General features: G+C 37.5%; 1 long non-coding RNA gene across 1 annotated transcript in view; it reads left to right on the top strand.

Moving 5' to 3' along the window:
* Positions 1-15,766, top strand: part of LOC135329342 (uncharacterized) — a 30,811-nt gene extending 15,045 nt beyond the window's left edge. Inside the window, exon 2 of the long non-coding RNA XR_010390750.1 lies at positions 14,641-15,766. This is a non-coding gene — a long non-coding RNA (uncharacterized LOC135329342). The remainder of the gene's footprint in view (positions 1-14,640) is intronic.
* The last annotated feature ends 8,896 nt before the right edge of the window (positions 15,767-24,662 follow it).

The raw sequence follows: 24,662 nt of genomic DNA, 5'->3' as shown, positions 1-24,662 counted from the left end.
GATGTTTGAGAGTCCTGGCGTGATCAACCTGTTGGTAATCAATGGTATACACACGCCGAACATCTGTGCAGACTGACTAAGCTGAGGGGTATCACGGCTGAGGGGCAGCAGGCTGCCTGTAAGGAAAACAGCTCCACACAGAGCAAAATGCCAAGGTGTGTCCTACTGTGTGACTGTGTGACTGTGTCCTGTGTGACTACTCCTGCCCTTATTCAAAATGCAACGGTCGAAACAACAAAGTGACGTGGTCAAGCCCATGTGCCCGGCTGCTTAAGGCAGGATCACAGTGTGATATGTGCTCTCTGCTACTGAATGAACGGAGAGGCAAACAAGACAGAGGGTGGCCCACATCAAACACCTACCTTTGGGTCTGGCAGAATTCAAGCTCAGGAGCAGACAGAAATGGATGCTTCTGTCTACCCCTATTTTCCAGTTTTTCATGGCTTCATAGGAGAGGATGCAAAAGGAGGGGATAAAACATCTGGATGAAACCTGTCTTACACCAAATGATCACTTCCTAATCCATCATAACAATCATTTATGTATGTATAATGCTCAGTTTGCTCCAGCTAAGGAGAGGAACAGGCATAGGCACAGCCTATTAGAACATCTGCCTCAGAAATTTGAGCAGTCTGGCAGTTGAGGGAGGAAATGACTGAAGAACAACTCCACAGGGGCTGGTTTGGATGGTTGTCAAGGCAATGTCATTCTGGTGCTCTTAACTTGTATTTTGTTTCAGTTTGCTTTTAAAAAGCAATGGGATTGCTGGAACAGGGACTCTCTCTAGGCAGAACCCAATCTAATATGCAGCTGCTTTTTTTACCAGCTTCATAGCTGAAGGTCAAGCCATAGACTCTGCACTTCTAAACACACACAATGTGAATGGGGCAGGGTATGGAAACATTAAATTCAGGGAGATAATTGCTCCATTATCCGGCCAGTAATATTAAGAGAAGTGTGTGCTGGTGGTGGCTTTTAAAAACAACTACAATGGAATAGTTTCAGTGAATAGACAATGGTGAAAATAACAGCCTTCAGTTTTTCTATGCTTTTGTTTCTTCTTAAATTGGTCCTGTGCTTAGTTTTGTTATCATTAAAATAGGGAAGGTTAAATTAGAGCTTTAGTATAGCTAAGGATATAAAAAGCAAGCTAGGATGCATTGTCTCAAATATTTAGGCACTATTGTATATGGCTGAAGGATGTTGTTTAGCTGTAAGCTTTAGCTCAGAAATGTATCTATGGCCTTCCTTTTCATTTTCGCTTTTCTTGATAGTAACCAGAATGTGATATATCTCTGTTGAAGGGCAGGGTATATAGTTCAGGAGCTTTGCTTTGTATTAAGTATAGATTTCTTTATTTTAATAAATGTGGGTCAGATATATGTAGCTCTATAATGTATTGCTGTTGCTGCTGACAGTGGAAATCAAGCTGTGAGATTCCTCTTTTCCTTATTTAATCATGTAATTTCCTTTCTATACTTCAAAGAAAGGCAGCAAAGCATCCAGGAGCAAGAACCAGACAGAAGGGGGGAACTGATCAAACAATTTAATGAAATACTTAGCAGAGCTGGAAAAATAAAATCCATAGATGCTTAGGAGACTGACCTTAATAACAGCCACCATGGAGACATATGTCATATTTATATGCAAATTAACGAGGCACTGTAAGCCCCTTGGGGCACAGACCGCATATATCTCCAACAGTCTGGTAAAGCATCTGTTCTGTGATTACTCTGTGCCATATATTGTTTTGCACTGCCTGGAATGATTGATGTGTGCTAACGAATATGACAAATAATAGATGGACTACGGTTCTACTTCAGGAAGGTGTCTACACTGAAGGGTGGTAGGTTCTGAAGTGAGCTGATGGCAACTGCCCTCTGCATGTCAAATGCAAGTGAGCTGGGGTGGGGAAGAGGTGCGTGCTCAGGGAGCCGGGCCAAACAGCCAGCCTCTCTGTACGGCACACACAGCCTACACAGTGATGGTGAAGAGATGACGTTTTAACCGTGTGTTTTGATTTAAAATCAGTCTAAAATGAACACCACGAAAGGGGTTTGGGAGGAAAATCTTCTTCTGTGTGATCCCGCATGAAAAATGGCTGTGGCTCTTACACACACTGAATAAGAAGACAACTGCTGTTTCAATGTAAATATCATGCCGAATTACCTCCCTCCCACCTTCCCCTCTCAGCTCCTACCCGAGGAGCTGCTACCCTTTAAAAAGCAGCATGCAGCTATTGAAGTTCAGCTGTGACGGTAAGATCCATCTAGCTATCTTTCATCCCTCTGCACAAGTTATCCGTAGCATACCAGTACCTGCTTCGGTGCCCAGGCTAACTCTGGCGAGGCCAGCAGAAGGTTGTCCCTGCCGCTAACAGCGGTCAGGCAGGCTGGCCAGGGATCCGACCACAAAACCTGCCAGCAGTTGAGTATGCCTCTAAGCCAGGCAGGGCTCGATCAGCAGGCTCCCTTCCACAGGTAACGGCTGGGCATTGGGACTCTGGGTCTGTCCCCGCTGCACTGGCGGGCAGCACACATGCCTGCACGGCCTTCTGCAGAGAGGAATGGATAGGCTTTCCCTGCCAGGTTTCTGTAAAGCAAATGAGATTTGTTAATAATCCAAGGAAAAAAAGCAAATGGGGACATCAAACCTTTGTGTAAGAGTCTTCTCATACACAGATACAAAAGAAGAAGTGAAATCTTTTCTTTTTTGAGTAATTTATTTAAACTGGCTTCTGCTGTTCCCTGAGGTCTTGCTTCCCACAATCCAAATTAAGTTATTCCTTTAGGTCTTGAGCTTTCTTCTTTTTTCTTGGGCTTTAGCTGCTGCTGTCTGCACTATGACAACTTTGTTTACAAAGTCTTTTTCTCACCTAACACAAATCCTTATGGGAAAAAATTCTCATGGTAGCTGTTTCACTATTGGCCTGTGTTGTTTGCATTAGCACAATTTGCTACCCGATCAAGCATTTTAGATTCCCTTTGCACTGATGTAAATGTTATCACAGAACCCAGCAATGGTGGACTGAACTAGTTGAAGGAGGAATGAAAGATGCATTTTAGCTACTCTTTCACATTAAAAAAAAAGGTCAACTGAGACAAGAGGCATGACCTCCTTTAATTAGTTCTTGTTAAGATCATTTTAATCTCTGGGTTTCCATGATGATACCTGTTTTTTTCCCATCTGGGCATAGGGAAGATGCTCCTTATCTTTCTAGCTTAAGCCATGCTGCTAGCAGTAAAAAATTCCAGATCATGTTTGCAGTGCGCAGCATAGTGCAGTGCAGAGATCCCTGCAGCGCTCTCTGGGAAGCTAGCCTTGCAATCCAAAAGTGATAGAATTTCTTTATGGCTCTTCACTTACCAGTGGTTAGCCCAGAGTGGTGTTCCTCCGAGACAGCTGTGTCCTCGTCTCTGAGCTGTGTCACCACTCCAGGGTTCATTCGCGCTTCCCGGCATATGTAAGAGAATTGACTCTTGCCAGTTCTGCTACATAGGCAGGCAGAAGCAGCTCGCAGCCCACACTCCTTGTTGTTGATCCCAAATATTCTTCTCAGAAGTGAAAATCATAAACTTGCAAATACAAAGGATAACTATTCCTTTGTCTTTTTCTAGACCTGCATGTTTAATTCCTTTCGTCCCAATACAAATAGAGGGATATGTGCAAACACAGGTGTGCACTTGCAAGCACAGGCACACATACTCACACACACTCACACTCACACTCACATACACACAATCTACTTTATGATCAGTACATCTCCAATTGTTAAAGAAGTATTTCTATATTCAAATTTGCAAAGGACTATAGATTTCTTTTTTTAGTTGCTAACAAATTTTTTGTCAATGTGTTCTTGCTGTATTTTCCCCTCCTGCCCTATATGTCTCTGGAGTTACTTTATATGTCCAAAGTGAATCTTTGTCCTGAGTCTTTCATATAGTGAAGGTCACGCATCCTCATAATTGTATACAGGACTTTCAAAGTTAATGTATCCCTCCACAACAGATTTTAAAACGAGTTAGTGAGCCATCAGCAAGATTTTTCACCAGGATGGCTATAAACAATGCTAAACCAAAGTTATATTGCATAAAATGAATCTCTGGAAGGCACCTGTGGGTGGGGAAAAATGTGGTGTAAATTGAGAATAACTAAACAAATGTTTTCCATTGTGAATGGATTGGATTATTTTTACAATCTAAGTTTTCCATAAGTGCAAGAGTTGCTCCCCGTCAGTATGTTCTGACTGACCATGCAGAATGAAGTACATAAGCCATAAAACTTTATTTACTTGAAAACAATAATCTTTCCATCTTTTAGTTTCAATTCCAGCTTACAATGCAAAAATATTTTGCTGGCAATTTCTGATAAAGTTTTGTAAAAAGGCGTTTCATGGTGTGGCAAATAGAGAAGCTCAGGAATCTGGAGCAGGCAGGCAAAGCCAACTCTTTGGTTATACATTCTGTATCTTGCAAAATTACCCCAGAAACTATTGCTGTATATATTCAAAGCTAGATGCTCTTCATCAGCTTTGGGGCAACTTCAATAACCGACTTTAATGGTTTTTGAATCAGGCTCTTCATCTTCATTACTTGGTTCAGATGCAAACTGCATGACCTCAAACTTTATCGTAAAGCTTTCATGTGTATTTTGAAGTATTTAATTAAGTTTTCAATTAACCATTATTTGAACACTGGCCTTCCTGCTGCTGAAATATATTTAATTAAGAATTAGGCCATGTTTAAACCTACATTATTAAACCTGCATTAAGCTTTTAATAAAGGCAAACTTCACAAGCGTTGCATTCAGGCCCTGCACATGAGATGAAAATGTATCTTCAGACTATGTGTCTCTATTTAGGACAGCTCCATTTCAATTTATTTAAATTCAATTATAGTTGTGTTGAATCTAGGTGCAAAATAATCCTTCTAAAATGAGCTGAATTTGAGAAAGATTCTTCTCTGTATGCATTATATATTCCATTATGTACATAATGAATTATATATAACGAATTCTAGTAAGATATTGTTTCTAACAAAGAATAATCTACATAGTTTACACTGAAGTTGTGACCTTTTCAGCTACAGTACCTGTTCTTTTACTTATTATTGACAAGCTTTACAATCAAATATCACATATGTATGTGCAAGTCTTAAAATTTGAGGACTTGAATATTTTTGGTGTGTAATGTTCCCTCTGTGAGAACACTCCTAGAGAATAGATACAAGAAGCAACAAAAAAGATTCTCCGTTTCAGATGGCCCTTACAATACTGTGAGAATAATTGCTTGAACCCATTGTGCCAACAGCAATCTCAGTTTTGCCAGTGATGTAAGAAGGACAAATGATGAATTAAAAAACATAGTTCTGCTGGGAAAACCTCCAGAGCTGATCTAGGGCCTAAAGGGGGCCTTAGGGCCTTATTAGGGCCTAAAGATAGGATGCTACATAAAGCCTAAGGCTTTTCTGTTTTCACGTAATTCTGTGTTTTCCTATTCTTTTTTTCATATAGTAGCCTTTTTGCAAAACTCCAGATAATTAAAATTGAAATAAAAATTGAGATAATAAAAGCTAATTCAAATATTGGGAACCACATAAATGAACAGAATTCTGAAGAAATCAATATGGCCTTAAAAGAGCACAAAGGCATACCCGCCTAGATCCACATTAGTCCCATTGAGAAGGAAGTACCCAAACTTACTATCCGTGGTTATTTTTGTAAATGAGGGGGGAAGGTGCATTTTGTAGCCAGTCCCAGTATGCTGTTTCAACCAGTTTGGCACAAAATGAGTCTAAAGTGTTACTGACATGAGATTAAGACCTCTTCTACTACAATAGGCTGTTGGACTACCTGAGAAACAATGCTGTAAAAGGACAAACTACAATTTTTACAAGACATATGATATGGAAATACAGAGCAATTTAGTCTGGAAGGGACCTCTGGAGTTCACCCAGTGTAACCTCCTGTCCCAAGCAGGGCTAACATCAAAGTCAGATGCAGTTGCTCAGGGCCTCCTCCAGTTCAGCCCTGAAAATCTCCAAGGACAGAGGCTCCACGATCTCCCTGGGTGCCCATGTTCTCATGTTCTCATGATGATTTTTTATCTAATTGGAATTTCGCTTGCTGTGACCTCATCCTTTCACTGCGCACCTCTGAGAGGAGTCTGGCCCGGTTGTCCTATAACCAACCATTAGGTAGTTGAAGGCAGCTGTATCACAGTTCATAGTAACCTACTTGGTAATTCAACAGGTTCATCAAGGATTTGAATATTGCACAGGATTCAAATCACTTATTGGAGTTTACTCCAATGCTACTTACATTTAAAGATACCTAAAAAAAGGAAAAAACGTGAAGAAAAAAAGTGCAATCCATTAACAAGATATCTGAACAAAAATAAACTGTCTGTTTATATCTGCAGAAGCTCATCTTTTCATTCCCAGAGGCTTTTCTCATTAATATATTGCAGTTGATCAATTCAGGATCCTAGCTAGACAAATGGTGAGTATGACTGTGACAGCAGTGAAAGGACTGTGAGCAGTATGGTGAATATGTGACTATACATATGTGAATATGAAAAAGAGTTGATTGATCCCTTATCTTTTTTGTTGATAGCTTTCAGAATGTTTTTCAACAGCAAGATGTTATCCTCCATTTTATGAAACAGAAGGAATATGTCCATGATATTATATGAACTGCAGAATAACTTTGGTGCCCCTTAGCTCAAAAATAAAGTGATTCCTATGTTAATAGATATTAATATTAATTTTCTGAAGAATATCCGTTTTTACCTTGGGCAAAGGAGCAATAAGGGGGACAAAGGGATAGTGATAGAAATCTACATACATATAAAGCCTTGAATGCTAAAGCCCCCATTCTCCTGTGTAAACACTGGAAAAATAACAGAATGAAATCCTAAAGAATCTGGATGTACTTCATGCTGCTGCAGTCTAATGTCTGTAGGCAATTCAGGATTACTTTTCCTTTTTTTTTTTTTTTTTTTTTTTTTTTTAGTAATGTCTATGTTAGCATGCAAGTGAGCATTCAAAGTGAAATCAGAATCATTAGGTGAATGTATTTGAATGATGTGGTGTTAAGATAAAGTACAAACAGGTGTAATATGGGATTTCAGGACATGAATATTTTCTGCATAGACAGTGAACTTTTTTTTGGCTCTCATTTAATCTGGATCTTCCTTATAGCTCAAAGTAACAGCTGCACTGAATTATCATAAATATATTCTTTTAAGTAGAAAAAGTAATAGTTTAAGAAGAAAACTAAATTATGAAATACTCATGGCTGTTAAGACATCTCCTGGACCCTGAAACACTGAAATATGGTCTCACAGAACACATGTATAATCTTTATTCATTCTATAAGAATGAAATTACCCAAGATCTTTTGCAGAATCCCTTAAATCCAAAACCAGTTTGTGTGTATGGTGTGAGACACGGGAAGGTGCTATCCTTGCTGCTGCAAATCTTGCATCAGAAAAAAATTGAATATTATATTATTTTGCATCAATTTATATGCTTGTAGTCAGACATGTCACGGCCAGAAGGACTGTGGATGCTGAAGTGGAAGCTAACCTAGCTGAAAAACTTTTTCAGTGGTAACTGAACAACAATAGAGATCAAATTGGTTGCTTTTGGTAAAAAAAAGAAAAAAAACCCTAATTTAACCCTAATTTTCTAATTCTATTGGTGGACTGAAGTGGAATGCGCATTGTGTCTGTTATGGACTGCCTACTGCCTAGTGCTCAGTAACATTTATTCTTGCAATGAGAAGTGAAGTCAGTGAAAATAGGCCTGGGTTATCTATTAGCTTTTGTTGAACTGGAATTTATTAGATGAACAGTTTCAGCTAAGAAAAAGAAAATCTTTATAAAAATAAAGTTGGTACTGACCCATCTCTCAGCTGTGTCAAAATAAACAAGCAGGTTTCTTTTGTCCAGTTATTTTATACTAGATTAATTCTTTTTCTTTTTTCTCTCTCTTTTTTTTTTAAGTGTCTTTAAATGTAGCACAATGTTCCTACTCTTAGGACATGGAAATGAGGTGAGAGCCCCTCTTCTGCCTGGTGGGATTTGCAACTGAATCTACCTGCCCTGGTTGTTCTGCTGGGATTATTTTGCCATGTGTAAATCATTAAACATGCACTGAATTGGAATTTTGACCCAATTCATAATCATTTCCATTCTGAATAATCTTCTATAAAATTAAGGATATGATGTTGGGGAACTTTAAATGCCTCGCTGGATATAATTGTATTTCGTATTTTGTACAATGTGAAAAAATAGGTCAGCAGAATATAACCGGTACAGGTTGCACTACAGCTTCTAGATGGGACATTTTGCTTCTCTTTTTTTCTCCTGATGAGCAAGATGCAGGTCTGCTTGGTTGGCTGGTTTGTGGCAAGCATCCTTACCACTTAAATATAAGATTTTCTGCAGTGGCACTGCCTTATGCTGAACTGAAAAATCGATTATTTACAGAGCCCTTCTGATAGATTGACATCTTCCCACAGTTGCGCATATCTCTCGGAAGACAAGTAAAAACAATATGCATTTTGATGAAGAGATATTAATCAGAAAACTATACATTTTCAATGATAATCCTCTCTTGCTCAAATGGAGATGAAAGGAAAAATGATTAGGTGTGCAGCTCCTAAACTTGTCACATAGGAGCCAGAAGTTATTTGCAGAGATTTCAGTATTTTATCTAGAAAGGGAGGTTCACCTGCTTGTCTTTTTGCCATACTCGGTGCTTTATGGTGTACATGTAATGATGCAGCCAGTTGTGTCAATGTTCGGAGCACACTGAAAAATGGCAGTCACACAGAACAGTTGACACTGGGAGGCACCTCTGGAGATCACCTCATCCAACCCCCCTGCTCAGAGTCACCTAGAGAAGGTTGTTCTGGATTATGTCCAGATGGCTGTTGAATATCTCAAACGATGGAGACTCCACAGCCTCTCTGGGCAACCTGTTCCCATGCTCAGTCACCCTCACAGTAATAGAGTTTCCTCTTACATTTAAACAGAATTTCTTCTATTTCAATTTGTGCCGATTGCCTCTTGTCCAGCCACTGGGCACCACTGAGAAGGGTCTGGTCCCATCCTCTTTACTCCCCCCATCAGATATTTACACACACTGATCAGATTCCCCTGAGCCTTCTCTTCCTCAGGCTGAACAGTCCCAGCTCTCGCAGCCTCTCCTCATATGAGAGATGCTCCAGTCCCTTCCTTGTCTTCGTGGCCCTTCACCGGACTCGATCCAGTATCTCCCTGTCTCTCTTTTACTGGGGAGCCCAGGACTGGACACAGCTGGACTACGGACATGGTCTCACACTCAGCTGTTCTTTTCTTTCTCCTCCCAAAGGACTAAAGAAATACCTCATGGTTGAATGGTGGCACATTAAAACTGGGGCGGAGGAGGAGGAGAGGGGAATCCTACTTATAATGGCGAGTCAGTGGGTTTTTTGTATGAGTGAACACTGCATAAAGAATAGTTATCCATCTTTATCTGTAAATGCACAGATACACACACTCCTACATTCAATTAGAGCTTTGATTAGCACTTTTGTTACACTGAAGTGAATTAATGTAAAAGGTGAGCTTGTATAATAAGACATAAATTATTTCTAAGTAGTAGGTTTTCCCTCAGGAAAAACTTGAAAGTACTGGTTTGTTTAAAGGGGCTAAAAACACTCTGAGAGTCACCAGAGAGAACATGAAGGAAGCCTAAGGACACAGGTAAAAGAGCAGTTGTAAACACAGGCATTTGCTTTATTCATTCAAATCATAGCTAGCTAGCTGTGTTGTATAGGAGCATACACACTGAAAACACATATGTGCAGATACTGTAAGTCAGATACAAAGCGGCTAGATAAGTTGATTAAATGAGCTTTGACAACCCTAAAAGTTTCCTTCTAGGCAGAGAAGCTCACTGGGTTATCAGTAGCTTCGGAGGTAGAGAACATGTTTTCGTCCAGAGTATATACAAGCTGTTCTTCTGTGTTAGTGGTAGGATCACCAAACTCTTGCTAGGAGAGTTGTATTTCCACATGTGATATCTGCATTATGATAAGATTTGGAGTTGGATCATCCAGACCTTGAGTTTAAATGATCCTGCTGTGCTTTCTGTCAGCAGCATGCCCTGCGCATAAGTCTGGATAAAGGGTGTGGTAAATAACACTGCTTAGATGCAGCTGCTTTTGCTTTCCCACTGCTAAAAGAGGCTATTTATTTTATCTCACTCTATAGTTTGAGTCCTAAATAAATGTATGACAACTTGGCCAGAATGCATATACTTGTATCTGTTCCATTTGCTTCAGGCCTTCTATAAAGTCTATGTTGTTGATGGTTTAATTTAGCAAACAGCTTGGGGCATTTGATAAATGCCTGCTACTTACTTTTAGATTCACATGCTAAATAGCTGAAATTTTGGGGTTGGAATTCTAAAGTTACTAGTGTTAGTTGCCTGGATACCACTGACTTGTAACAGGAGATGGAAATCTAATATACTATATGCTTTGATGTCTTCATATCAGAGCCATACAATCTTAGTGATGCCTAGAAAATGATCAGTTGATCAATTAACTGATGGTGATAGAATATATACCTATGAATATCTGATGAAATGACAAATTTATGTGACAGGTACCTCTGCAAGAAAATAGGGGAGTGGACTAGTTTCATTTGTTACAGAAAAAGTGTTTCTCTTCCAGAGCTGGAGCAGCATACTGTGGTTGCAATGCCCTGGCTGGGCTACAGTATTTCAGAGCATAGGATCAAAATGTGGTCATTTGGAGACACTGTGATAAACAGGAGTAGGGCAAACTAAGCTGTATATTGAATCATGCAGCGGTACTGCAGAAGTCAGAAGATGGCAGTCTTCACTCACTGTTAAAACTGCTGCATAACTAACCCTAATGATATGAACACTTGAGAAGTGAAGAATAAAATTAATATGCATCTTCCTCTGTATTTTTAGTTGTTAAATTTTAATTTCAAGTACATATTGAAAATGCAAAAATGACAGCTCTTTTTTTTTTTCCAGAAATTAGTCATGATGAAAGCAACTAAAATGCCACTTAATATTCTCTGATTCAAACAAGAACACAAAACCATTTTTAGCGTAAAGGAAGATCTAAAAATTGGCTTAAGCACCTAAAAAAGGGTATAGGCAATATGCATCAAAAAGGAGGATTGACAGAGCCTGCTCAGCAATTGTGTATGCCTGCAGGCACCTAAAACTCAGTATCTGATTGCCTTCTGCTTCTATTCATGTCAGAATTCTCCCCATGTAAGCAGCAAAGAATTTAATACATTTTCAAGCCACACTGGGATCCAGGAATTAGAAAGAAATGGGTCAACATCCCCTGAAGGCTTGATCCAATAGGTGTATGTTGAACATGTCTGGAATGCATAGCAGATTTTGTAATGTCAGCTGTCCTTTATATCTGACTGATCAGTGCATATCCATGGGGAAATCTAGTCTTAAGGCACCCTGACACTGGAGAGAATTGAGCTTCTATTTTACCCTTCCCAGGACAAAAAGCAAGAAGGTGCAATCAACTCTACCCCTACTGGTAAGGGCACTCTGCTAGCAGTAGGGATTTGGATTCTGGGCTTTTCTTATAAAAGTCAAAAAAAGTCCTCTTCCTTTAAAAAGTTCTAATTATGACGCAGTAAAATGGATAGATTTCTTGTAACAAGGTTATGACGTAAGAATCTTCCCTCCCACATGGGGGCCCTATTCAGGAGGCATAGAGGTGCATTCAGTTTCTGACTGTCCTTGTGGCCCATAAACCTTGACTAATTTCTTTGCACAGAACACCAAATTCCACTCTAACGTCTCTTAATCTGGAGTAGTTGGTAGTCTCTCCTACAATGCAGAAGATGGGAACGTATTTCTCATTCATTTGAGAACGGAACAGAATTTGGATGTGTTGTATTTTGGGTGACTGTCTCAAACAGGAAGCTGGTATGTGACTACCACCATTTCCTCCCCGGACCCTGCCCAAGCCTTTACCATCTGTATATCAAAAAAATTAAAAAATAAAAAAAGCCCTCCTTTTTTATGACAGGACTTGGGAGTCTGGATGCTTGGAAGCTATGTGGTTCCCTTGCAGCAGACATACCATGAGCCTCTATCAGTGAATCAGTGCATTGGACAGATCCTTTCTCAGCACAAATTCGTCTCATGCCTGTACAAGGTATCTCACAGTATCCTTCTGAGAACAGCGTGGGTGAGCTTTAAGCAGCTTCCCTCCTGCAGAGACTAAGGCTGAAGTCAAGCGTGGAGGGGTCATCGGAGCCCCCTGCTTACAGCAGGGAAGCAAGGCCCCTCAGCAGTCAGCTCTCCAAGCACACACAGCACCTGCCTAGGAGCAGCCATCAGTGCAAACTTCATTGCCAGCAAATGTGGATGTGCAGTCCTGGGATCATAACAGGCTACATCAGCTTGAACCTTGGTCTTTCCCTTTTGTGCCTCATCTACTGGTAGTGCATAAGTACCTGTCTTCCTGACAATGGTAGTTTTTCAGCTCTTTTTCCTAGCATTTTTGTCTTGGCTAGCATGCTTCCTATCCATCATACAGAACATTTTATTTTCTCATTTCTGACATTCATAACTGCCAGCAGATAGTGCACAGCCAAGCTGTTCATTTTGTATTTCTATCTGGCACCCTGGCATTTAAAAAGTTAGGCTTAAAATGGTTTAAATTTGGAAATTTTATGGATTCTGGCCCTTGTTAATATGAACCAAATAGCAATTTGTAGCCCCAGTTCTACAATGCCTTGATTAGGAGCTTAACTTTAAACTAAGTAAGACTTACATGTTAAGCTACATGGGTTAGCTGAGCGTGCTGAGCTAAACTTTTAGGCCTTCCTCAAGGTTATAACCTCAAATTTGCAGTTTTAGAAATAATAGACCAGATCAATAGCTATTGAAATTTAGCTCCATTGACTTCAGCAAAGATACACTAATTTTAATCAATGAAAAATCCCAGATCAGTCTCTGTCAGATTTATACAAACAATTTTTATCAATTTAGTATTAAATATTAAGAATTTCCTATGCCTAATTTTGAGAAAATGGGCAAACATATCCTAATTACAGTGATATTTATTATAGATAGCTGTGATAAATAATAATAGCATCATGGTTCTTACATAGCCTTAGCATTCCTTGCAAATGAAACTGAAAAGGTAATAACTCTAGGTCTGAGAAAATTCAAAGTTAGGAAAGCAATACTAGAAAATTCTGTAAACGTTTAATATCAACATCAAGAGCATTGTACCTAATGTTCTCTTCAAAGAGAGTTACAGTGTCTCACTTGTAGAAATTTGGCAGTATTATTATTCACTAATAAATATTTTTTCATCCATCTTCTAAACAAAACATCCAGTAAAGACTGATAAAGGAACTTATTTTTTAATCTTATTTGTCATGCAAATCTTTTTTATAACAATCTGTTTGAAGTCACTTAGCAGTAAAACACAAGGAACAGTAAGAAACACTATAAGCTAGAAAACTAGCATAGAGGAAAGAAAGAATATCTAGAGGAAAATAGATGTTTATACACACACCTGCAGTGAATTGCTTTATTAGAAAGAGAATATTTTTCATAAGAAAATAGAGACTAAGATCGATTTTAGCTACTTCTCAGATTATTTTTTTATTCCTCCATCCATGTTTGAACTGATGTTCATAAACAAGTAACTATCAGCCACAGAAAAAATGTTTTGTTCCATAAAAATATTTCACTTTAGTATTTCAAAACTAGCCTTTCTAATTTCTTATTTTAATAGATTTTTCATAAAGTAACTACATTGCCTAAACGAAAATTCACTTTGAACAGCAGAATTAAATTTTTCATTTATACAGTTTGACAACTTTGACAACTGAATTGACAACTGAAAACCTCCCACCTTCTTCAATAAGCAATGATTAAGAGAGAAACTTTGCGACATTATTTTTTCTTTTGACAAAACATAATTAAAAAGAAGGTGGTGTTGTACAAAACTCACCTCATTTCAGTGGAAATTATCACTCTTATGAAACCGCAGAATGTGTAAATAGACATCACACCTAAGCACTCAAAGAAACAATTTTGATGTTGATATCACTGACTTTTGGTATAGAGCTACTATAAGCTTTTTGAAAATTGGATTGGTTGTTTCTACATTCTTTATGGTTCATTTTTTATGGTTCAGAATGTTTCTATGGTTCAGTACTCATGTATTTAGTTCACCCACGTGTCTAGTTCCAAAAGTCAGAGGTTTATATATATTCCTCTTAGGATGTCCAATTTTGAGTTAAGGTATGCCTTGACTCATTAGAAATTGGCACGCCCAGACTATACTCATGTTAAATTTTGTTCTGACCTGTCCCCATGAGTATTTCATAATAGCTGAACAGAAAGTCTTATTGTCCTGCAGAGCTGAGTTAGCTGCTTTGCTAAAATAAAATACTTTCCAACTTGTTCTTTTGTTCATCTCTAGAACCAAACTACACTTTTGAAGTTGGATAGATTCCCTTAACCATTAATGATCCATTTTTTTCTTTTCTTATTTTTGGGATGAAAATACCTTTTTGTCTGATTCTGCTGTCTGACACATCCCTGTTGTATTATACAGCTTGACTCACCTATATTGAGGAAGCTTGGAGCATCCGTAGTTCAAGACAAGAGTGGTTAAAAAGTGATAAAATCATTCACCATCAAGGGTGCCCTTGGTAAAGCATCAAACATCCTGAGGATTATTCCTGCCACTAGCCACAAAAGGATGCCATTTCAGGGCAACAGAAAGATGCAGAGAGCATTGCAGAGTCATCTTTGAAAGTTTCTACGCTACGGAGAAGAGTCAGATAATCATACAGACTCCTGTGGGGAAGGTATCCACCAGGACACTTCAAAAACTTAACATTCTTCATGTAGTGATACTTTACAGCAGGGATTACCCTATTGCTTTAATGGTGTCTTGTTCAAAACAGCTGGTGTACATTGGAATAACTCCTTTATAGTGAAAAGGTTCATGCCTGTTCATTTCACTCACAGAAACCTGAATTCAGAATGTCTTGACACTGGTAGCACCATGTCCTAGCTGACATTTTCTCCTGTTAAAATTGTTTTTTACTTTTAAACTTTATATGATGCCTTAATTTTTTTTTTTCCAGATAGCTTCTTAATTTTTCATTGAGCTCATTCTTTTGACAACATATTTATACCCTTTTCCTTCCCAAAAAATAAAAGGGTAGAACATACACACAAAAAGGCAATATATATTTGGACCTTTATATTGTAATTACAGTTTACAGAATACTTTATAGATTTTTTTTTACCTCCAGTTTATGAATTTTGGAGATTAAACTTGAATTTAAATACTTTTGCAATGACTAAATTGGGGGATTTTTTAAATTAAAAAAAGTCATGCAAGATGATTTTAAAGTTTTTTTCATGATTAATATTTTCTGGGCGAATACATTTGCTGTGTGACTTATTTCTGGTTAGAAACCATATTTCTGATTTGAGTCCAGTATGAATAGGGAGCATAACGTTTTCAGAGTTTGTTGTGTCTAGGTGTATTATGGTACTTTCAAAAGTTCATCTTGTATGAATATTTTATCAGTGAACTTCTTTCTCGGATGAAATGCACAAAAGTTTGCAAAGAAAAAATATCTATCTCAATGTGTGTAAACAAAAATTATACTTATTGTATTTGGAATTTGTTGTTGTTGAAAATAAACAGTATCCTGATAAATGAATTAAGTCTTTCATTGTATATTTTTATCAAGTGGTATATTCTATCATAAAATTCCCCATTAAATTAGATTCACCTGATTAGGTGATCTTGTACCATACTGATAAACAGTGCATAAACATTGTGATACGTCTGAGATTAGAGGGACTGATTTACCAGCTCATAGCTCTAGCCTCATGCTAATGTAACTCTACTGTAAGTGCAACCACTTTATTTAGAACTGGTATGTGCATTGTAGGTGTTCAGGAGATGTAAATGCTGAGTCTGTTACTGCCTCTGGATTATTTTCTTCTCCTTTGAAACATATCAGGGCTCTCCCCATAATATTCTTGTGCCGTTTCGGAGAATGCCAAGGTACCTTCTGCAGGTCTTTCTCTGGGTGGAAGTCTGCCAAGGACTTTGACCTTTGCAATCTCACCTAAGCCAATTGGGTAAGTTGAGATGGAAACTGTGCAGTGGAATTGGTCTGAATTTCAGGTAATGAAAGGGTTTTTTAGGTTTTCTGTGTATTTAAGGGAAGAGGACATGGAAGTTTTCACTTATGAAAGGAGACAATTGGGCTGATACTGTGCAGCAAGACTCGTGTTTTTCAGTTACTGAATTCTAAAGAATGTTTATGAGAGCTGTTCATGAAATTCCTCTTGAAGTCATTTTAAAAGGTATTTCTTTTTACATTTATACATATTTTTATGTAGCTGTATTGATTGTAAAGGTTTCATTCACTATAGTTCCTTCTTTAAGAAAGAAAGTTTTGGCTAAGTGTGTGCCTTCACTAATAAATGAGGGATGACTGTGTAGACAGATGAAGTAAAGGTTCTCATTCCATAAGAAATGGACACACAATTTCCACAAGCTGCTTCCCAGGTATGTCCCTGTGTGAGGTGACCCAGCCCTACAAGACAAGTTCTAAACCTTGCTGTGACTGAGACCCGCAGGAATCACATTCTGCACAAAGCAAAGGGGAGAGGGACTTCTAGAAAGGATTCACAGATGACTGCTAAATGATTTTCTGTGGTGCCAGTGCCCATATCAGTAAAGCTCACCATGCCATGTTATGTGATGTAAGCATGAAAGCTTACATGAAGCTGAATTGTTCAGGATTCAGAGTTGGGTCAAAAGACACATCTCTGAATGGAGGATTGTGATGGAACTCCAGACAAGAGAAGGAGAAAGACTGTTGTTGTACTCAAGAGAAGAAATTGTCAAGACCTAAGCAATGTCTGACAAAAATTATACCAACAGATATAGGGACAGAATGAACGCTAGACTGATATAACATGTTGCATGCATTTGTGAATAAAGTAAACAATACATTATAATCATAATATTTATGAAGCAATATTAGCTGGTTCCACAGAGAAAAGGCTTGAAATTCCCTATCAGTCTGTAATACCTGTAATACCTTCTTTCATTGCTTTTAATTTGAGAATTTATAGAACTTTTTTCCAAAAAGAATGACTTGATTTAGAAGATTAAACACAGTATTTAATAACTATCAAAAGTTCACAGTTCTCCCATTTAGTTTGTATTGTATCTTGATATCCTCAAAACATGCTGGAGTTTAAACCACAACAAAGAAAATGCCTCTGTCTTTCAAAATAAATAGGATCCCTGAGGCAATGAGATTTTGGTCTTGTCTGACATGGGTAACTGATCCACTCCTAGTCCATGCACCAAACTAGCTTATCTTAGGCACTGTTGGTGGCATGCCAGAAGTGAGCTTGCCCTAGCTACTTACTGGAGCTGGAGTGGTTATAGATCTTAGAACATTAGGTAGGAAGCAATTTTTCCCAATCTGTCTCTCTTTTCAGTATTTTAACTTTCCCCTTTTTGTGCATTGACATGAAACAAAAACTGTTTAAAGTTGTTGTTTACAGCAGCTCTTTGTATTTTGGCAAGTTTAGTGAGGAACAGTCAGTTATTCAGGCTTCTTTTTTGCATAGTGTTATTTAGCTTAACAGAAAGGTGCCTCCCCCATGATGTGGTAGCAGCACACTTAAATCTGAATGCTGCCATTTTCTCACATCCCGGGTGCATGGCCAAACCACCTGGCCAAGAGTTTTCCGTTTTTTATAATTAAACCTCATTTGAAAGCAAGAACTAGAGCTTCATTTTCCTGTCACTTCTAAGTTCTCTAGCCAGTTGGTTTATGAAATTGTTCTTTTTCTGGCCTAGTAGGCATTTCCTTGGTTACATAATGCCATCAGAAAACAAAGTTTGAATCATTAGATGCATACCCAAGTACTAGGTCAGCCTGGCCTTTTTGATCACTAATTGCATCATTTACTCAAGAAATGCTTCCCTGCAAATTGTCTTCTAAAACTAGGAACACTACAAAAAGAATATCCGTATGTAAAATTGGCATTTTTCATCCTCCTCTCCCCCCACAAATCCTGAACAGCTCTAAACATGTGGCAAAATATCTGTTTATACTCATATTAAGTTTGAGATATTCCACACACCTTAAGAAGTTCTATTCTCTGGATTCACGCTGTGGAAACTCAGTATAAATTTGCTAGCAGTTTGTTTTTGCTGATTTGATTTTCTGGATATTGCATCTTTATATGGTTGAATTCTTCTCATTCTTTTTTGTTTCTTTCTTAGTGTGAAATACTTGGACTGTATTCCAGTAATAATTTGTAGCTGACAAATGCATATATTACCAATTGTCCTGTTAGAGTAGTATTCTGGGCATATATCTACTACAAATCTGAGTTATACTTGCAAACGGATTTCTCTCTCCAAAGAAAGAAAAGCTCTTCTAGTATATGACATCCATTATTCCAAATTAGAAGCAAGCAAACCAGCAAAACACCCTTCTTGTTTGTCAAAGCAAGGAGCATTTTGCCTGGATTACTTTTAGACAGGGAACCAAACACATCCCAACAAGAGAAAAATTAATTTACAGAGAATCACAGAATAGTTGAAGTTGGAAGGGACCTCTGGAGATCATCTAGTCCAACACTCCTGCTCAAGCAGGGTCACCTACAGCATGTTGCCCAGGATTGTGTCCAGATGGCTTTTGAGTATCTTCAAGGATGGAGACTCTGCAACCTCTCTGGGCAACCTGTGCCAGTGCTCGGTCACCCTCACTGTAAAGACATTTTTCCTCATGTTCAGATGGAGCTTCCTGTGTTTCACTTTGTGCCTGTTCCCTCTCTCTTGTCAGTTGGTGTCACTGAAAATAGTCTGGCCTCATCCTCTTGACACCCTTCCTGAAGATACTTATACACATTGATAAGATCCCCTCTCAGTCCTCTCTTCTCCAGGCTGAACAGGCCCAGCTCTCTCAGCCTTTCCTCATATGAGAGATGCTCCAGTCCCTTAATCATCTTAGCCCTTCGCTGCAGTCGATCCTACAGCTCCGTGTCTCTCTTGTACTGGGGAGCCCAGAACTGGACACATTACTCCGAGTGTGGCCTCACCAGGGCTGAGTAGAGGGGGAGGATCACCTCCCTTGACCTGCTGGCAATGCTCTTCCTCATGCAGTCCAGGGTACCATTGGCCTTCTTGGCCACAAGGGATATGGTCATGGCTGGCTCATGGTCAACTTGGTGTCCACCAGGACTCCCAGGTCCTTCTCTGCAGAGCTGCTCTCCAGCTGCTCTCCAATTCAGTTGATAGCTGGGTCACACAAGTTAGATGAGACCTGGCTGAAGTCAACAGGCAGTGGATCAATGTCGCCACATGATGCTTTTATATGGAAACGTGTTAAAATGATGACACAAAATTATGAAGTGATGGGTATAGGTAGTTGCAGACGTTTGGACACAAAAGTATAAGTTAATTGTATAAGAGTAACTTAGGATAAGTATGCAAAAGAATGTATATGTCAGCTAAATCTGCTCACACTGTGCTAATGAGCCTCCTCCTCCCTGCCTTGGTCTTTATAAACTTAAAGTCTTTATTAACCTGATCACCAACTGCTTCTCAAAAAACACAAGGTATGACACAGTTATTAAAGAATAGACACTTCTTCAAATATGGGATTTTTTTTCCTACTAATCTTTTTTATTCAGCTGTTTTGTAATAATGAGCTGTGTGAAGGACAGTACAAGTAACATTTTTGTAACTTTAAGATTTATGACTACAAATGTAAGAAATGACTAGAGAGTTGGCCACATGAATTTTGTGGTTTACTACCCATTCATAATTGAATATATTTTCTTCTTTTCTTTCTTCTGACTTTAATTTCTTATCTGAAACAGAAAATCCACCTACGAGATAGACATTTTTGTGGCACATTTTGCCTTAGTTTAAGACATGTGAATTTAATCCTCTTATCAAGATAGATATAACAATACCCATTCACAGTGTATTCATTTAATATACTTCCAAAATATCTATTTGCTCACTGAAAAGCGTCCATAAATATTGTGTTTATTCAAAGTGGTGCTAAATACATGTGGTCACATTCCAAAATCTGTAATGAAATAAGATGTGTTTAAATCTTTGGCAAGAACACTCTTTGAAATTCTTCTAGAGTGTCAAGAGATAACATATACAAATATGTTCTTCAATAACGCAGCAAGCTTCATCTTTTTAAAATAATATTTTGCAATTTATTCATCCCCAGTCTATCTTGTCTTTATTTTAAAACTGTCTTTCATACATCAGCTATTTACAGCATTTTATAAGCTTAGGTGCTAGTTCTTAAAGCATAAAAGAAGAATGAATCAGCTTATATATTTGAATGTTCTATTTCATGGATTTTTTTAAGTTGCATTTTTGTGTGGAGCTTTCTTTTGCAACTTAACTGACTAACAGCACTTCTGATGATATGCAAAAATAAAGCTAATATTGCAAGGCAGACTCTCTAAGTTTTGAAACTTTCCAAATATTAATAAGTCAATCTCAGATGATTTTGTTCAGTAGGGCGTAGGAAGAAGCATGAAGAAGATATAGTAGACAGGTAAGCCAAGTAATAAGCCAAATCCAAATTGCCTTCAATAGAAATATATTCTGTCATGCCAAAGCCTCATTTACAAAGGAAAAGATTTAGATAAATGAAATACACTGACAACATTAAGCTTTGACATTTAAAAAGATTTTTTTTTTAATAATCTGCGAGCATTCTATGAAAAGATTTAACTCTAAATGCTGTATTATAACACTAACTGATATAAATTATATATTTCCTGAAAAAAAAAAGTCATGGAATATCCACACTTCCAAGGACAATAACAGATAAAAACTGTTATGCTGTTACTTATTTGCATACATCTTTTACTGGTTTTGTTAATGTGCAATGGCATATTTGATAAAGAAATTTTATGCTTCTTTTCTTCTTGCTAAAAAGAGATCTTTCATTTTCTTGAAAAGCTATTTTAATTTTTTATGCTATTCATCTCTTCTCTCTGGTATTTGGCAGAAATGTGTGATGTAAGACTTAAGCTCTTTTTGGTAGAAATGCTTGGAGTCATGACTTCAATTAGTGAGATCGGCTTAGCTTCCAAAAATATCTTACATTTACATGTAAGATGTACAATTCTTATTTGCAATGATGACTGTAGAATATTTTTCACTGTAATGCTATTCCCAAATAAAGTTCTTTATTGCATGAGACATAGTTAGACACATTATTTTACTGATGAAATTAAAATCTTTACTATTTCAACTTTAAGTGACAAGGAGGCTTATCCTTTCTCATCAATATTCTTATTCTCTCCAAAGTTGTTAAGATAATGAGGCTGAACTAATAAAGATCCTATTTAACATTATGGTAATACTGTCTGCATTGCAAGTGAGTTAATGGTTGCTATTTATAAACATTTATATATGGTTTTCAGTGCTACCATACTATTAAAACAATAAGCTATGATACTAACATCTAAACAGCCTTTAAGCTGTATTTACCTGCATGCCTAATAATAGCAATAATAATGCTATATACTAGAATTATGCAAAAAATGTGTTTTTAAAATGATATTTTTGACAGCCCACTTTGAGTAATTTCACAGCAAACCTTTTATCTTGAAATTTAATAGGAGTTTAAACATTAATGACATAATAGTGAGTTTGTTCTGCAAGCTCATTTAGCTCCATTTGCTGTTCTACACACTAGATGAGGAAGTGGTGGGAGAATATAGAAGAAAGGCCTCCTGCTCAAAGCAGGGACAGTTGAATGTAAGGCAAAGGCGAATGAATGCTTGATCTCCATATGTCCAGAAAGGTTAGGAAATAACCATTCTCCTACTCTCAACTATTTGCAGAAGGAGTTTCCTCTTTGCAAATTTGAGGCTCATACCTCTAGACAGGGTAAAAGGTTTTCCCACTCTTCCCCAAAAACATGCATTAAAAAAAAAAAAAAAAAAAAAAAAAAAAAAAAAAAAACAGCCTTGTGCTTCTTGGACTTACCTGTGAATATAGGAAATCCATGCCCAGGTCTTTGCACTGAATCATGCTTTGGTTTTCTCCTTCCCACCTTCCTCCTCCCGTCAAATAATAGTATATTATTTGTCATGGAAATAGGTCCATAAATTAATATGACCTCTCAATACTGTTTCCCCTGGTAATGCCAATCCACAATCAACATTCTACAAATCTGTTCTCTGTAATGTTCTTTAAGTGCATTTTAATTTCCTCAGTCAATAGCAGAAGCAGCAGTTGTAAATGACACCACTGCTGAGTGCCGAGACTGAAACTTTAAAGCTAATGACACTATTGAGGAGATACAAGTCAAAAATAGTACTGAAATGTTTTAAATTGGCTCACAATATGTTCTCAGTGATATAATTTGGGTATTGGCCCCAGTGTCAACTCTCAGTCAACATTACTGCCACAGCAGAAGCAGTAATTACAACTCCCTTGTTTTATCTGCTTCTGATGAAGTTGTTCTCATTTCTCTCTCTCATTTTCTATTTATTTATGTTAAATATGTACAGATCTAATATATTAGAATATATATCTAGAAAAGACCTAGGGACACAGCTTAAGTTAAAGAAATGAAGACTGTAATAGGATTCTGTCTGCCCCTCCGTCCATCCATCCATCAATTTTCTGTCACCTATGCCAAAGTTTCTAAGCCTTTTCTTAGTAAAATTGTTAAGAAATTCCCCAATGGGCTTTTTGAAGCATCTAAGTCTGTTTTGGAGTCCCTTTCTCTTTTGGAATTTTGATGTGGTGAAGACAAACATTTCAGTTCATGGGAATAGATAGATAAAATACAGCCTTACATTGAAGACCAGCACTTTCCTCCTATATAATGCTAAAAAGTATAAATTTCCACCAAATTTCTTTGGAAAAGATAATTTTTAAGATCCAACTCCAGGACAGGTCTTTCATTTCCAAGAAATAAATGCTGAGGAAGAAAAAAAGATCACAATGTCCCCAGATAATCCACAGAAGGTCCGCTGTGAATGTTCCTAGCAGTGCTAGTGTCTCTCACTCAAAATGCAGGTACATTTGCGTCTCACCCTGACCTTCATCTTTTCATTTTTGATGCACTCTAAGTTAATCAATCAAGATTCAACAGATGTGTCTAAGTTCTGCTTCAAAAGGGAAGATTTGATCACATCAGCTGCAGTATTGTCTAAGCCCAAAAGTACTTGGTAATAGAATATCAAAGAAGTATGAACCTTCTGTATGGTGAGACTAAAGCAGAGGCAATGCAGGGGTAGCTGTGAAGAGTGGTTTCACAGATTGCTTAAATTTAGAAAGAGCAAGCAGAGAAACCATAGATGTTTAAACTTGATGGGTCAAGTGGATAACCAGTATAACACAATTAAATTTGTTACAGCAGATTTTGAAGGCCTTGTCCAATGTTTGCAGTAAAACAAGGTAAACCTTGACTTAGTGCATGTAAGCTAGGGATGATTTTCAGTCAAATACAATTAGTTATAAAATAAGATGCTGCAGGAAATCAAATTCATTCAAAGTTTGAGCAAAATACATATTTGCAATACACATTTTTCAATTTAACTACAGCAGAGAGAAGAGATGTGTTGAAGAACTTCTTGAAACCTCAGAAAGAGAAGGACTATTGAATTCTAACAATATATAAGTCTCGTATTGTATACATCTATTATCCAACACTATGTCATAGACACTGGAGCAAAATATAAACTGGAACACTACAAATTCCTAATCTATTATACTGAACAGTTTAACTAATACATTCTTCAGTAATTCTATAAAAAAATACTTAAAGCAAGTTGTACAAAAGAAGTTCCACTGCAGTGATTTGCTCATAATAATAACTATAGTTCTACTGGTGTGTTTAAAACTGAACACATGGTTAAGATTGTTGCTGAAATGGAATAATAAATTGCAAACAATGGTGAAATTTATAGGGATGGTTTGTAGCTCATCTCCAAACAGAAGTCAGAGCTGAATTCTGTGACTGTATTCCAAACATAAATATGAGCTGTTCCCAAATTCTTAATTTCTTTACTTTTTTATTGTCTGAAGATAGATTAACTTCTTTCCTCTCATTAAGGCGCTGTTTTGTCTTAGCTTTGCTCTTCTCTTCTTTTTTCTTTTCTTTTTTTTTTTTTTTTTTGTAAGTAGAGCATATCTTTCCTATTTTTTCAGACTATCTCAAGTAATTCTCCCCTCACATCCCTCGTAAGCTTTGGCTTTCTAATCGATAGTTGTCTTTTTACTTGTTTGGATCATTTCTGCCTTCTTCTCCTCACAGTTTTGTTCTCATACTTCCAAATCCCATACTTATTTGCTTGTTATTCAGCATGTATCCTCAAATAAACTTGAATAAATTTAATGGGTTTTTTGAAGGGATTGCTGGCAGATGGTTTGAAGTAACATTTTGTAGCACAGTACGTAGTTCATAAAAAAAGTCCAGTTAAGCTGAAAGACATCTATACCCTCATCTTCTATACTATAATATTAATCTTTTTACACATTATTAATTATTTTTTTTATAATCAACCAAAGCCCTACAG

This window comes from Dromaius novaehollandiae, chromosome 1 (genome assembly GCF_036370855.1).
Source record: "Dromaius novaehollandiae isolate bDroNov1 chromosome 1, bDroNov1.hap1, whole genome shotgun sequence".
Lineage (NCBI taxonomy): Eukaryota > Metazoa > Chordata > Aves > Casuariiformes > Dromaiidae > Dromaius > Dromaius novaehollandiae.
Note: the sequence above shows the minus strand (reverse complement) of the source record. Positions and strands in the feature narration are given on the sequence as shown.